The sequence below is a fragment of the Marmota monax genome, unplaced genomic scaffold (genome assembly GCF_021218885.2).
Source record: "Marmota monax isolate L192 unplaced genomic scaffold, Marmota_monax_Labrador192_F-V1.1 WCK01_AAM20220418_F8-fsc00168, whole genome shotgun sequence".
Taxonomy (NCBI): domain Eukaryota; kingdom Metazoa; phylum Chordata; class Mammalia; order Rodentia; family Sciuridae; genus Marmota; species Marmota monax.
In genome coordinates, this window is record NW_026692492.1 from 3,388,138 (window position 1) to 3,404,868 (window position 16,731).

The 16,731-nt window shown below is 59.9% G+C and overlaps 1 protein-coding gene across 2 annotated transcripts in view; it reads left to right on the forward strand.

Annotated features, from left to right (window-relative positions):
* The first annotated feature begins 7,758 nt into the window (after positions 1 to 7,758).
* P2ry8 (P2Y receptor family member 8) overlaps positions 7,759 to 16,731 on the forward strand; it is a 28,690-nt gene continuing 19,717 nt past the window's right edge. Inside the window, exon 1 of one of the 2 annotated variants that reach the window (XM_046443438.2) lies at positions 7,759 to 8,252. The gene's annotated coding sequence lies outside the window, so the exon portion shown is untranslated. The remainder of the gene's footprint in view (positions 8,253 to 16,731) is intronic. The other variant, XM_046443439.2, reaches the window with a different exon arrangement.

Genomic DNA, 16,731 nt, shown 5'->3' on the forward strand with positions numbered 1-16,731 from the left:
GCCAGGGTGGACATCCACCATTGACCACGAGCGAGTCCCGAGGGTGCCGATGGCCTTCTCTACCCAACTCCCGATCCCCAGGGTTGGGGGGAAACCTGGCAGAGAGCAGGATGGGTGTCCTGGCCCAGCAGGGTTGCATGGAAGTACATATCTCTACGTGGGCTCTGCAGCCGAGGAGAGCAACGGCCATGGGAGATGGACGATGGACTGTCCCTTCAACTATCCACTCGCCCACCCACCCATTCGTCCATCAGTCTGCCCCGCCCGTCTGTTCACCTTTCCCCCATGCACGCATTTATCAAACCAGCGAGCAGCAAACAGCCGGGCAGTCAGCCGTCCTTCCACCATTCACCTACCGTTTGCCCATCCATTCACCCAACCAGCATCTGTCCACCCATCCATGTACTCATTTCTCCATCCATCAGTGTATCCATCCTCCCATCCATCTGTCCATCCACCCATACATCCACCCATCCACCATCCATCCATCCATCCACCATCCATCTGTCCATCTGTCCATCCATCCACCCATCCATCCATCCATCCACCCATCCATCCATCCACCCACCAAGCCACCCATCCACCCATCCACCATCCACCATCCATCTGTCCGTCTGTCCATCCATCCACCCATCCATCCACCCGTCCACCCATCCACCATCCACCATCCATCTGTCCGTCTGTCCATCCATCCACCCACCCACCAATCCACCCATCCACCATCCACCATCCACCCATCCATCCACCCATCCACCATCCACCATCCATCTGTCCATCTGTCCATCCATCCATCCACCATCCACCATCCATCTGTCCATCTGTCCATCCATCCATCCACCCATCCACCATCCACCATCCACCCATCCATCCACCCATCCACCATCCACCAACCATCTGTCCATCTGTCCATCCATCCATCCACCATCCACCAACCATCTGTCCATCTGTCCATCCATCCACCCACCCATCCATCCATCCACCCATCCACCATCCATCCACCCATCCACCATCCATCCACCCATCCATCCACCCATCCACCATCCACCATCCATCCACCCACCATCCACCATCCATCTGTCCATCTATCCATCTATCCACCCATCCATCCACCCATCCACCATCCATCCATCCACCATCCACCATCCATCTGTCCATCTGTCCATCCATCCACCCATCCACCCACCCACCCATCCACCCATCCATCCATCCACCATCCATCTGTCCATCTATCCACTCACCCACCCACCCATCCACCCATCCATCCCTCCGTCCAGTGGGTTGAGGGGGGACTTGCCCTTGGAGGCCTGGTGGTCCCAGCCCTTGCTGACCACAACCCCGACTTGGCTCACCATCCCATCGTCCTCTTCCAATTCTGAAAGGACGGAGACGCCCGAGCACCATGGAGCTGTTCTTCCCGCAGAGCGCGTCTGGTTCCCGCCCTCCAGAGAGGATGAGGAAGCTTCTCCAGAGGAGGCTGCAGATGAAAGGGCTTCCCCCTCGGCCAGCGGTCAGCGAGGCCAGCCTGGCCCACGGGCTTCCCCATCTCGCCCCGTGCTGCCCCTGGAAGGTCCTTGCCATCGCGCATCGGCCTCGTTTGGAGCCTAGATCTGTGTGTTCTTCCCACAGATTACGTGGAACCTGGAGGAAGCAGTTAGAAGGTCTCTGCCCTTAGTGGCTGCGTGACAGGTAACAAACGGAAACTTCCAGGTGGAAAATACACCCTCCAGGGGGCTCCTCCTGCCTGTCCAGCTCCTGGGCTCCAGGTGGCCCTGGGCTGGTGGCCCCCCACTGCCGTCTCTGCCTCCGTCTCCACGGGGCTCCTCCTCTGGGTCTGTGTCCCCTCCTCTGTCTCTGGGGAGGACACGGCCATGGCATTTAAAGACATCCTGATCCAGGAGCAGCTCATCTCAGGATCCTTTGCTACTGACAGAGACAAGTGACACCCCACAAGGTCCCACTCACAGGGACCTGAGGACACGACATGGCCATATCTGGGGGGGCAGGGGGAGGGGGGTCAAAATTCAGCCCACGACCCTGAGCCGTGGAGATCTGGGGAGAAAAGTGTCAGAACAAAGCCTGCCGCTGAGGTTAGCAGGACAGTCCACCTGCCTGTCCCTGGTTGTGGAGTCCACGTCCAGCCCCTTTCGGGACAAGATGACAAGAATCAGGTGTCATCCACAAGAAAGGGGCAGAAGCCACCGCTGTGGTTATTGTTAATACCGAGTGAGGTTGACGGTGACGACCTGGGGAAGGCAGTGGCATCGACACAGTAGCCCGAGCGGAGCGGGAGGGTCGGTGCGAGGAGCTCAACGTTAATGTGCAAGGGACGCTCGGCCGGGGTGGGCCCCTGGACACAGGTATCATTTCCTGCGTGAACAGCAGAAACTCACCCCATCAGATAAAAGAGCAGAAGAGGAGATAAGGACTCGAGTGTGCGAGTGTGCGTCTCCCTGGAGGGAAGTGACGTCCCCCATGTGGCCCTGCGAGTCCCGGGGAGGGGACGCGTCCCCTTTTGTAAACAGCATGCAATTCAGAAGAGACTGATAAGATCCTGGGCAGGGTGACCCAAGCCAGGCGGTGGCAGAGGGAGGTCCAGGACAGTGGTCCCTGTGACCAGGGCTCCAAGGAAGAGAGACATGGAAGGGCACTGTCCTGAAGGGTCAGAGAGCCACGGTCTGACCTCAAGGACAGGGGCTCTTCTCCTGCAGCTGGGTCCTGTGGGGAGGGTGGGTGGGGTTTGTAAGGAGCAAGAGTCCCAGTGACCAGGAAGGTTCCAGTTACAGAGACCCAGTTCCTGTGAGTTTTGTTCCATCCACCCATCCACTTATCCACCCATCCACTTATCCACCCATCCACTTATCCACCCATCCACTTATCCACCCAACCACTTATCCATCCATCCACCCATCCACTTATCCACCCAACCACTTATCCACCCATCCACTTATCCACCCATCCACTTATCCACCCATCCACTTATCCATCCATCCACCCATCCACTTATCTACCCATCCACTTATCCACCCAACCACTTATCCATCCATCCATCCATCCACTTATCCACCCATCCACTTATCCACCCATCCACTTATCCACCCAACCACTTATCCACTTATCCACCCATCCACTTATCCACCCATCCACTTATCCACCCATCCACTTATCCACCCAACCACTTATCCATCCATCCACCCATCCACTTATCTACCCATCCACTTATCCACCCAACCACTTATCCACCCATCCACTTATCCACCCATCCACTTATCCACCCAACCACTTATCCATCCATCCACCCATCCACTTATCCACCCATCCACTTATCCACCCATCCACTTATCCACCCATGCACTTATCCACCCAACCACTTATCCACCCATCCACTTATCCACCCAACCACTTATCCATCCATCCATCCATCCACTTATCCGCCCATGCACTAATCCACCCATCCACTTATCCACCCATGCACTTATCCATCCATCCACTTATCCACCCAACCACTTATCCTTCCATCCATCCATCCACTTATGCATCCATCCACTTATCCATCCATCCACTTATCCATCCATCCACCCATCCACTTATCCATCCATCCATCCATCCATCCAGTTATCCATCCATCCATCCACTTATCCATCCATCCATCCATGCACTTATCCATCCATCCATCCATCCATCCATCCAGTTATCCATCCATAAATCCATGCACTTATCCATCCATCCACTTATCCACCCATCCACTTATCCATCCATCCATCCATCCATCCAGTTATCCATCCATCCATCCATGCACTTATCCATCCATCCATCCATCCATCCATGCAGTTATCCATCCATCCATCCACTTATCCATCCATCCATCCACGCACTTATCCATCGACCCATCCATCCATCCATGCACTTATCCATCCATCCATCCATGCACTTATCCATCCATCCATCCATCCATGCAGTTATCCATCCATCCATCCATCCATCCATCCATCCACTTATCCATCCATCCATCCATGTACTTATCCATCCACCCACCCACCCATCCACCATTCATCTGGCCAACCACCTGTCCACCCTCCCACCCACCAAGTCCACTTGCCCATCACTTGCCCGTCTATCCATCGGTGCAGAAGACAGCAGGATGGACCGGGAGCCTCGTCTCCATCCCGACCACCTCTATAATGCTTTCCCGTGACCCTCCAAGCGAGCCCAGGGCCCTGCAGGTGAAGGCGGATCACAAGATGAGGGTCACCATGCACACTTTGTCCCCTATGTGCGCAGATGCCCTGAGTGCCGTGTATCCCGCATCCTAGCAACTGGACGCTGCAGGCCTTCATGTGCCCGTCGCACACCATGGACACCCAACCGCACCCGGGAGAGCCGACGGCTGCACACCCACCAAGTGTGTGGACCCTGGAGTCACCTCCCTCTGTCCCTGCTCCCCTCCACTCCTGGGTCTGTCCCTCCGTCACCCCCAAGAGGTCCCCAGACCCGCCTCTCCCTGGAGCCCCCACCTCATGAGCAAAACTGAAGGGGACACTGAAAACCGCGGTCACCAAGATGAATATCGGAGAGCACCATTTTGAAATGCAAATCAGTGCAAAAAAAAAAATGGCGGACGAGCCACGGATATTGCAATTTAGGTTTGAATCGGTCAGAGTCCAGCTGGTTCCTGGCCAAGCCCAGAGGCCGGGGATGTTGGGCAGGAAAGATGTGTCCCCTAGATACGGGTTTAGGGCATTTTCCCCCCTTGGCTAATTCTTTCTCTGGATCATTTACATAGTTTAAAAAACACATAGAGAATTGGAGACGTGGGTCGCACAGATGCGTGGAAACTCAGAGCCTATTTTTAAGTGAACATTTTAAATCTGGGCACGAACCAGACGTTGTTTTCCTCTTTTGGACTCGGGCTTCCCCGACTTTACCAGACGCTGGCTCCTACGAAGGGCCCGTGTTTGACAATTTCTCTCTGCCGAGAATGTCAACTCCTAATGCTCAGTTCACTTGGGCACGGTGGCACAGCATTCCGTCCTGGTGGGGTAACTCGGATGCCCTCCTGATGGCGGACACTGGGACGCTGGGCATGTCCCGGGCACCTCTTTTTGGAAGCAAATTTTAAGGGACACCCCACACACACACACGCACCCAGGTCCTTCAAGGAACCTAGATAGTTTCCGGCCAGAGCCGGCACGGTCAGATCCCAACGCAACCCACTTTGCAGCAGATGCGAAAAGAGGGAAACCTTCACACACTGTGCCTCCGTTCCTTTTTCGTGGTTGCATACTAATCCACAGCCTAGCTGAAGCACGCTCCGTGTCTCCACTCCTCCACGGATGGACATTGGGACAGGTCCCTCCCTTTGCCTACTGGGAGCTCCTGTGAGCAGGGCCACCCCCTCCCTGTTTTTCATGGCATTCACCCAAAGCACAAAAAGGTGGTGCCATCTGCATCTCCAGAATCCCAGGCCCCTGCCTGTTGAGATTCCTCGTTCCTCTGGCCAGCTGCATGCACACACACACACACACACCCCCCCCCCCGGGTGTGCAGGGCGCCCCTGAGGTGTGCCCAACCCCTGCAGGGGAAGGCACCCCAGAGAGGGAGGTGGCAGAGATCAGGATCTGAGGTGCGGTGGGCGGAGGGCGTGGCGCGTCCTCTTCCCGTGCGGGTGCATCCGGGGCTCGGTGTAAACAACTCGGTGCAGGGGAGGGAGGGGGAACTAGGAAACCGACTCCCGGGTGCGGCGGGGCTCCTGCAGGACCCGAGCTGGGGCCACCACGGCGAAGCCCCGGGGTCAGCTTGGCTCCCAGAGGCCGCTTGGAACCGGGGCTGTGCGCGGCGGGGTCCTGGCGCGCGCCGAGGTCTGCGTCTTGGTGAAATGATTGGCAGCCGGCACCGGGCTCCTGCCTGGGCTCCCGCAGGCTCTGAGCCACCTCGGGGGACTGGTGGCCCCGGGCTCCGTGTCCTGCCACCTCCCTGGGGGTGAATCAGTCCCCTTTTCCCTGTGCCTGGGGACGGAGCCTGGGTTCTCAGGATCAGGTCTCGGTGCACGATTGGTGCGGACCCCGCAGCCCCCAGCTCTGGACTGCTGTCCGAGGTCCAGGTGGGGCAGCTCGAGGTCAGCTGAGGCTGCTTCCTGCTCCCAGAGGCGACTTCTCCTGGGTCCTCCATGGTGGACGGGCAGGGGGCTCTCCGGGGCTCTGTCACAAGGACCCTCGCCCCCAGCCCTATTTTGCATTTTATTTAGAGACAGGGTCTCCCCGAGTTGCTTAGCACTTGGCTGTTGCAGAGGCCGGCCTCCAACTTGTAATCCTCCTGCCTCAGCCTCCAGAGTCTCTGGGATTATAGGCGTGTGTCACCGTGCGCAGAAATAAAGGACCTCAATCCCGATGTCCATACTGGGAAGAGAAGGTGACACCCACCCAGCGTCTCAGCTTCATCTTGGGGTTGAGACAGAGGAGGAACTGGGCAGGTGTGGACACGTCACCGTCTCTTAAGTGTCTGGGACACCCTGTGGTCTGGGGGCTCCTTCTAAGTTCTGGCCCTGGGAGGAGGTGGCTCTGGGGAGGTCCGTATGGCTTGAGGGGGATTTGCGTGTGCTCAGGAGGCTCCTCCATCAGACCCGGGGTCCCCGAGGGGGGCCATGACTGCAGTGTTCTAGGTCCACTCCAGCTGTCTCAAAGGCCGCTGGGATCCCCTGGGGAACCCGCCTAGGTGTCCCACAACAGATGAATGGATGAAGAAAAATGTGGTCTGCATATACAGTGGAATATTACTCAGCCATGAAGAAAAACGAAAGGATGGCATTTGCCGGTAAAATGGATGGAGCGGGAGACTATCATGCTCAGCGACATCAGCCAATCCTGTCCACCTGGCTGACCCGAGGGGCGCTCAGGATGAATCCATTTCCCATGGCATCCCTGAGGGTGTTTGCCAAAGTCCCCAGAGGCTCCAGGAAAGCAGACCGGCCCTCCGCACGGCGTGTGGGCCCACGTCCATCAGCTGCAGGCCCCAGCAGAAGACTGGGCACGGTGCCCGCTCAGAGATGGACTTTCCCCTTGAGCTAGAAACCTTGGGTTCAGCTTGGACTGTCAATAAGGGCCCCAATCTGTCCCACGCCACTCTTATGATTTTTTTTTTTTTTTGCTAGTGACTTTGCAGTTGGGAGCCCCTGGTGACCCCGTGCCTAGGACTGTCCGGCACCGTGTACCCTCTAAGGTGCCCCATGACCAGCTGAGTCAGCATCGTGCACCCAGCAGCAAGACTGGGCGGTGGTGGGTGGAGGGCCACACCAGGGGCTCAGGAGGGCCCCGGGAATCCACGCCCCCTCCCAGCTGTCCCCAGCGCCCAGGGGGGGATATGCAGAGCGTGATGTCACAGCGAGGCACCACCCCCGGGGAATGTCGGATTGAGCCATCTGCAGGGCATGTGGGTGACACGGACCGGGGGGCTGGTGCCTGAGATGCCACCCGTGGGGTCCTGAGATCACCAGGTCCAGGGCACAGTGTGAAGCCCGTGTCCAGGAGCAACGGGTGGCAGGCAGTAGTGACCCCAGGCCATTCACATGTGACATTCTAGCTTCCTACGACGACAAGATGTCGCAATGCGCGCAGCTGCTCAGCCCGAGAGGAAATACGCTCTGCTCACAAATATACATATTTATCTTTTTTTTTTTTTTTTACTTAAAAAATAAAAAACGGAAATTGGTCCCAACTGGGACGACAAGTCCAGCTTAGAAAAATAAAATGCTTCCTCCTTTCCGGGGTGCAGAGGTCCAAGGCGCGGGTGGAGGCTGCAGGGGGCCCCCATCCTCCGTGGAGGCCGAGGATCTGCGGAGGCAGGCGTGGCGCACGGGCGCGCCGGCGGCTTCTCGGTACGAGCGAGCGAGAGCGAGCGAGTGCAGTGTGACAGGAAATTTCAACACAGGTTTCCTTTTCCACCTCACTCAAGTCCCCAACTGCGGTCGCCGGGCTCGCTGTCGCTGGGAGGTGGACTTTGCATAATTTGCATTTGGAGAGGGCGGCGCGGGACGCATGGCCGGCGAGTGCACGGCTGCTGCTGCTGCCGAGAGCCAGGGGCGCTTCCCGGGGACCTGGGTGCCGACACGGGCTGACTCAGAGGCACTTGAGGGGGTCTGGCGACGGGCTGGCTTCGGGAATCCAGCGCTCCGAGGCTGGTTGGGGACGCTGTCTCGGATCCCACTTTCCCGCCCGAGACCCTGCCACAGGGAGCTGTGACTCTGGCCGCCACAGGTGCAGGTAAGCCGCCTAGTCCTCACTTGTACGCCTCGGCAGGGGACACGAGAGGCTTGCTGGGAGAGAGCGAGGGTCCAGCAGGGAACTGGGACATGCACAGGTCACTGACAGGCTCCCCTCGTGGAGGCACAGATGCGAAGAGAGCCAAACCTCATCAGCGCGCTTTGCAAAGTCGCAGCCCAAGTTCCCCAGTTATTCCGCTTAGAGGGGACCCCCAGAGAGGGTCCTGAGAGAGGTGGCCCCTGGGTCCCCAGCCAGCAGGGCACCAACAGGCCCGTGGTGGGCGCTGGCTCCGAAAACCCGGGTTCCCTGCGAGTTTTAATCAGAGCAAAGAGCGCGCGCGCGCGGCCCAACCGAATCCACTGAGCTTCCGAAATGTGAGTTTCAGGCGACACAAACAAGACACCCCCCCCCCACCCGCCGTTGGGGTCACATTCTATAAAGAGAAACCACAGTCCCGAGGTTCTGTTTTTAAAGTCAAAAAGGGGATTTTTGGGTTTCTTTTCTTCTTCTTTTTGTTTTGCTCCGCGGTCCTGTGTGTGTGGTTTGGTGCCCTGTGAGCAATCATAAGAGGGGTCCTCGGTCAAAGGCGCCCCCGAGTGAGTGGCGGAAGCCACAGGGTGTGGGGGGGAAGGGCACCCTGAGTGATCCTGTCAATCTTTCTGCTGGTCTCTGGGTCTCTCCTCGTCGCGACTCAGCCGCTCAGGAGGCTGGGGCAGGAGGATCACACGTTGGAGGCCAGCCTCCGTAACTTAGTGACAGTCTCATCAGCTGAGCAAGACTTGGTCTTCGTCCCAAGGAAAAGAGATCAGTAGGTCAGGGAGGTGACTTGTTGTCCTAGGGAAAGGACCGAGGTGTTCCCTAACGGATGAGGAACCGGGGTGCCCATACAGAATCCCCGGGGCTGACTGCTGGCCTCCCACTTGGCTTGGAGTGGGCGGTACTAGACATCAGCCTCATTGTTTCAGAACCTTTCCGCTTTGGGAGGCGGACACCCGCTGGTGGACACCCGCTGGACAAACCCAGGCCAGTGCCCGCGCTCCTGGACAGAGCTCTGGATGCGCCCCGGGAGGCACCCTGGGGACCCACGTGACCCCAAGGGTGCAATACCGCCCTGGGTCCAGGTTTCTGGCTGCTTCTTGCCCCGCCGTCCAGGGGACTGAGAGGCCCCGGGGAGGGAAGAGGGACCGTCTGACCCTCTGGGGACCGCCCACCCGCACGGGCCCTACCCAAGTTCTGATTCTGTCCTAGGGTTGGTGGGCGGAGAAGCAGCGAGAGGCTAGTGACCGAGCTGAGGGAGGGTGGCCCTGTCCTCCGAGACCGGGGGGCCTTGGTCCGCTCCCGCCCCCTCCCCGGGCGCATCCCCCCAGGGCGCGCGCCGCCTCGGGAGCTCCGGGGTCAAGAAGCCCCTCCCCAGGCACGGCCTGTGCCCCTCCAGCGCCCCCTCGCCAAGCGCCACCTCCCCAGGGGCGCCCTTCCCCCAGCAACCCCCTCCCCCGTGAGGCCCCGCACCAGGCGACCCCCTGTCCACGTGACCCCTCCCCAAGTGCGCCCCCTCGCCAAGCGCCACCTCCCCAGGGGCGCCCTGCCCCTTGCAAACCCTCCCCAAGTGATCCCCTCCCCAGGCGCGCCCCCTCCCCAGGCGCGCCACCTCCCCAGGGGTGCCCTTCCCCTAGCAACCCCCTCCCCCCGTGACCTCCTCCCCAGGCAACCCCCTGCCCCAGGTGACCCCTTCCCAGTCCCCAGGCGCGTCCCTTCCTGGAGCTCCGCCCACCTCCCCAGGTGGCCCTCTCCCCAGGGCGCCCCCTCCCTAGGCCGCCCCTCGCGCACCAGCCCTCGGGGTCCTGCCCAGCTCCTCTCGGCCCCTGGTGGCGGCGGGCGGCGCTGCAGGTGGCACGAGGAGCCCAGCCCCCACCTGCTCCTGCTGAGGGTTTGTCCAGGGCCCCTGGGCAGCGCCGAGAGCTCGGCCCCCCCCCCAGGGGCGCTGCCCGCTGCGAAGGCGCTGGGAGCCCCCCGGAGAGCTCCGAGGCTTCCAGGTGTCCTCGCTGGACACCGGGGCGGGGTCCGCGCGGCTTTAGGGCCACGGCGCGTGACTGCGCTGCCCCTGAGCCCGGGGGACCTCGGAGCTGCTGCCAACCTGCTGCTGCTGCCTCTGCGTGAGGGAAACGGCCAGGGCCGAGGGGTGGGCGCTGTGATGGCCACGTCCCCCGGGGCGTCTCCCCCGTACCAGGAGGTGCCCGAGAACGTGGACGGGACCCTTGGAGGCCGAGGCTGTTGGTGCAGCCGCTGCAAGTGGCCATGGCCCTGTGGATCCCCCGAACCCGCTGTGCCAAGTAGGGGTTGGAGTCTGGGCAGAAGGGACTGACCAGTAGCTGATTGGTGGGCAGTGCCCATCGGACCTCAAGGCCAGATCTCGGTGGGGACAGGTGTAATGGATTCCATCTCGCTGATCCCAGCGCCGCTTTTCAAGTGGGGACACAGGAGGGGAAGGGGGCGCTGGACAAGCACAGAGGTCCAGCAGTCTAGCAAGACAGAGGTGGGCTTCAGGCCAGGAGGGTTCAGGGTGAGGAGGGATCCCAGAGGGCTTCCTGGGAGCCCTGGGACTTGCTGGGCCAGGTAGGAAGTGGACGGAGAGGACCACTGCGGGACAGTGCACGCGTGTTCCAGATGGACGATTGCCACATGCAGAGGCCAAGGTGGCCCCCAACTGGTGGGTGAGACTCCATCAGCAAATCCCCAACATCGATGCTGGAAGATTGTAGCTGGGAACGGATGCCCTGGAGCCGGGCTGTGGAAGTGACATGGCAGGTCACCGGGGGTGGTGGGGACAGGGGGATAGGCCAGGGGCCTCTCAGGGCCTGGAGCCCCCAGACATCATGGGGGTGGAATCTTGGCAAGGACCAGAGGTGGGGCTCTGGGGGAGGGAGCGGGTCATGGGGCTCTGCCTTCACTCAGGATTAATCCATTGATCAATCCATAGCCGACTGGGCTGCTGGGGTGGGGGGAGCCGGGGAGGGGGACCTAACTGCAGGGACTGTGTCCTGGGGGGATGTGCCCTCGAGGACTATGTCCTGTCCTCGGCCATTTTCCTCCTCCCCCTCCATCTTCTCCTCCTTCTCCCTCTTCCTCCTCCTCCTCCTCCTCCTACACCTCCTCCTCCTACACCTCCTCCATCTCCTCCTCCTCCTCCTCCTCCTCCATCTCCTCCTCCTCCTCCATCTCCTCCTCCTCCTCCATCTCCTCCTCTTCCTCCTCCATCTCCTCCTCCTCCATCTCCTCCTCCTCCTCCTCCTCCTCCTCCTCCTCCTCCTCCTCCTCCATCTCCTCCTCCTCCTCCTTCTCCATCTCCTCCTCCTCCTCCTCCATCTCCTCCTCCTCCTCCTCCTCCTCCTCCTCCATCTCCTCCTCCTCCTCCTCCTCCTCCTCCTGTTCCTCCTCCATCTCCTCCTCCTCCTCCTCCATCTCCTCCTCCTCCTCCTCCTCCTCCTCCTCCTCCTCCATCTCCTCCTCCTCCTCCTCCTCCTCCTCCTCCTTCTCCTCCTCCTCCATCTCCTCCTCCTCCTCCTCTCCATCTCCTCCTCCTCCTCTATCTCCTCCTCCTCCATCTCCTCCTCCTCCTCCTCCTCCTCCTGTTCCTCCTCCATCTCCTCCTCCTCCTCCTCCATCTCCTCCTCCTCCTCCTCCTCCATCTCCTCCTCCTCCTCCTTCTCCATCTCATTCTGCTCCTCCTCCATCTTCTCCTCCTCCTCCATCTCCTCCTCCTCCTCCTCCTCCTCCTCCTCCTCCTCCTCCTCCTCCTCCTCCTCCTCCTCCTTCTCTCTCTGCCTCCTCCTCTCCCCTTCTCTCTCTGCCTCCTGGATGACCTGAGCTGAGCCTCTTTCCTCCTCCACACTCGGCCGCCATGTTGTTGGGCTCCACCTCAGGCTCACAGCAATGGAGCCAGCCAGGGACCAAACCCTCTGAAACCGTGGTCCCCAATGAACCTTTCACCTTCTAAGTTGTTTTGCTGGGTGTTTTTGTCACAGCAGGGGAATCTGGCCACGTCAGGCAGTGAGCAGTCAGGCCAGGATGAAAGACCTGGACCCTGTTTACGGGGTTGGCGCGAGGGATGAGCTCCCTGCCTGGGGTGCGGGTGAGGCCAGGGCCGGAAGGGGAGGCAGGGTCCAGTGTGAGATGTGCAGGGCCGAGGCACAGCCGCTCTGTGCCGGCACCAGGCGGGGCGATTTTCCGTGGTGTGGGCCACATTGGACCAATTCATGCATCTGCCACCAATCCTGACAACCAGAAAGGTCTCCAGACATTGATGGGCGTCCCTTGGGGACAGAGGAGAGTGACAAGACTTTTCCCTAGTCATGAACCACTGTGGTAGGAGACGGATAAATAGATAGAGAATGGACAGATAACCAAACAGGTAATTAGGTGGTAATGGATGGCGAGAGACAGAGGGATGATAGACGCTAAGTGGGTATGGAGATGACCGGCGGAGACAGCAGAGAGACAGAGGGCCTAGGCTGGACGGAGAGCAAGAGACGCATGATCAATAGACAAGTGACAGATACAGAAAGAGAAAATGGATGAGTGGACAGCTATCCTTCCATCCACTCTCTATCCATCCACCCACCCATCCATCCATCCACCCACCCATCCATCCATCCACCCACCCATCCATCCACCCACCCATCCACCCACCCATCCATCCACCCATCCATCCATCCATCCATCCACCCACCCATCCATTCATCCATCCACCCATCCATCCACCCACCCATCCACCCATCCACCCATCCATCCATCCACCCATCCATCCACCATCCATCCACCCACCCATCCATCCACCCATCCACCCATCCACCCATCCACCCACCCACCCATCCACCCATCCATCCACCCACCCATCCACCCACCCACCCATCCATCCACCCACCCATCCATCCACCCACCCATCCACCCACCCACCCATCCACCCATCCACCCACCCATCCATCCACCCACCCACCCATCCACCCACCCACCCATCCACCCACCCACCCATCCACCCACCCATCCACCCACCCATCCACCCACCCACCCATCCATCCACCCACCCATCCATCCATCCACCCATCCACCCACCCACCCATCCATCCACCCACCCATCCATCCATCCACCATCCACCCACCCATCCATCCACCCACCCATCCATCCATCCATCCACCCATCCATCCACCATCCATCCACCCACCCATCCATCCACCCATCCACCCATCCACCCATCCATCCACCCATCCATCCACCCATCCATCCACCCATCCATCCATCCATCCATCCACCCACCCATCCACCCACCCATCCATCCATCCATCCATCCACCCACCCCCCATCCACCCATCCACCCACCCATCCATCCACCCACCCACCCATCCACCCACCCCCCATCCACCCACCCACCCATCCATCCACCCACCCATCCACCCACCCACCCATCCATCCACCCACCCATCCATCCATCCACCCATCCACCCACCCACCCATCCATCCACCCACCCATCCATCCACCATCCACCCACCCATCCATCCACCCACCCATCCATTCATCCATCCATCCACCCATCTGTCCATCCACCCACCCATCCACCCATCCATCCATCCACCCATCCATCCACCCATCGGTCCATCCACCCATCCATCCACCCACCCATCCATCCATCCACCCATCCACCCATCCACCCATCTGTCCATCCACCCACCCATCCACCCATCTGTCCACCCACCCATCCATCCACCCATCTCCACACATCCATCCATCCATCCACCCACCCATCCATCCACCCATCCATGCATCCACCCATCCACCCATCCACCCACCCATCTATCCACTCATCCATCCACCCACCCACCCATCCATCTGTCCATCCACCCACCCACCCACCCATCCACCCATCCACCCACCCATCCACCCATCCACCCACCCATCCATCCATCCACCCACCCATCCATCCACCCATCCACCCATCTATCCACCCATCCACCCACCCACCCACCCATCCACCCATCCATCCAACCACCCACCCACCCATCCACCCATCCATCCATCCACCCACCCATCCACCCACCCACCCACCCATCCATCCATCCACCCACCCATCTATCCACCCACCCATCCACCCACCCACCCACCCATCCATCCGTCCATCCACCTATCCACCCATCTGTCCATCCTCCCATCCACCCATCCATTTGTCCACCCACCCATCTGTCCATCCATCCGTCCATTCGTCCATGGATCGTAGACATGGCGGGTGGATAGGTAGGGCTGTTGACAGACGGGTCTTGTTTCTAGAGTGGAATAATTTGGATTTAGAAGACGCGGTCACTCCACAGTGTCCGTGTCTGGAATGAGCACGGGGGCTCTGCACTGACCAGGTCTAGCGGGATGGGGCCAGGATTGGTGCCCCCACTTCCCAGGACCAAGGGCCCTAGTGTGTATGTGTCCTCCCCGCTGCCCATCCTTGACCCTCCGAGGTTGGAAGGTGGACTGTCCATACCAAGAGGAACCCGGGCGGTGCCTAGACGGGACGCTGAACGCACAGCTCATTTTAATGCAAACGTGGGAGGGCTTCGCTCCTCTGGGCTTCCTTGGGACCCTTCAGTTGGCTTCAGATGTCCTACAAGGTTGAAGGCTCTGGGTGACGGACGGGCTCCCCAAGGCACACCTGAGCTACGGCGGGTCTGATGGACCCACCCGATGTCCTAAAGTCCCCAGGGGTGCAGCAGTTATGTGCATGGCTTCCTGCTTAGGATGCGGTCACAACAGTCATGTGGCACACAACCTTCCTGTGAGATGTGACACGGGAACACTGAGGCTCAGTAAGGTCAGGGGGCTCCCCAGGGCCAGCTGCTCTGTCTTGGGTTCCCCCCTGGACACAGAGCCCCTGCAGCCTCCTAGGTGGGGTGGGGCATCGAGCCTCCAGTTTGGATTAGCATGCTCACATGCCGAGGGTGAGCAGGACAAGGCCACCCCTCTAGCCAGGACAGGGACAGGCCAGCTGGCAGCGCGTGGACTGGCAGCAACAGAGAAATCTCAGCCCAGCCCCAGGGCATAGAAAGGTGGGGCTCCTCCAAGGGCTGTGGGTCGGCAGAGGAGAGACCCCAAGAAATTCCCCAGGTCGAGCACAGTTTGGGGGAGGAACGGATGGATGGTTGGGTGTAGAGACAGACGGGTGGACGCATGGACAGGTGGGTGAGGGATGGTGGACAGATGGACAGGTGGGTGAGTGGACAGATGGGTGGGTGGATGATGGATGGATGGGTGGATGGATGGATGGGTGGGTGGATGGATGGATGGGTGGATGGGTGGGTGGATGGATGGATGGGTGGATGGATGGGTGGGTGGATGGATGGATGGGTGGATGGATGGATGGGTGGATGGGTGGGTGGATGGGTGGATGGGTGGGTGGGTGGATGGATGGGTGGGGTGGATGGTGGGTGGATGGGTGGATGGGTGGGTGGGTGGATGGATGGATGGGTGGTGGGGATGGGTGGATGGTGGGTGGATGGGTGGGTGATGGGTGGATGATGGGTGGGTGATGGTGGGTGGATGGGTGGTGGGTGGGTGGGGGATGGATGGTGGATGGATGGTGGATGGAGATGGGGGTGGATGGGTGGATGGGTGGATGGATGCATGGATGGGTGGATGGGTGGATGGATGGATGGGTGGATGGGTGGATGGGTGGATGGATGGATGGATGGGTGGATGGTGGATGGGTGGATGGATGGGTGGATGGTGGATGGGTGGATGGATGGATGGATGGATGGGTGGATGGTGGATGGGTGGATGGTGGGTGGATGGGTGGGTGGATGGGTGGATGCATGGGTGGGTGCATGGGTGGGTGGATGGGTGAGTGGGTGGGTGGATGGATGGATGGATGGATGGTGGATGGAGATGAATGGGTGGATGGATGGATGGATGGGTGGGTGGATGGATGGATGGGTGGGTGGATGGATGGGATGGGTGGGTGGATGGGTGGATGGGTGATGGGACATGGAGGAGGATGATATGATGGATGGATGATGGATGGATGGATGATGCAAGATAATGATGGATGGCAGATGGGTGGATGGGTGGATGGGTGGATGGAGATGGATGGATTAATGGGTGGATGGGTGGGTGGATGGGTGGATGGATGGATGGGTGGGTGGATGGATGGATGGATGGACAGATGGATGGGTGGATGGATGGGTGGATGGGTGGATGGATGGATGGGTGGGTGGATGATGGATGGATGGGTGGATGGATGGGTGGATGGGTGGATGGGTGGATGATGGATGGGTGGGTGAGTGGGTGGGTGGATGGATGGGTGGATGGTGGATGGGTGGATGGTGGATGGGTGGATGGTGGATGGGTGGATGGATGGGTGGGTGGGTGGATGGGTGGGTGGATGGGTGAGTGGGTGGGTGGATGGGTGAATGGATGGATGGTGGATGGAGATGGATGGGTGGATG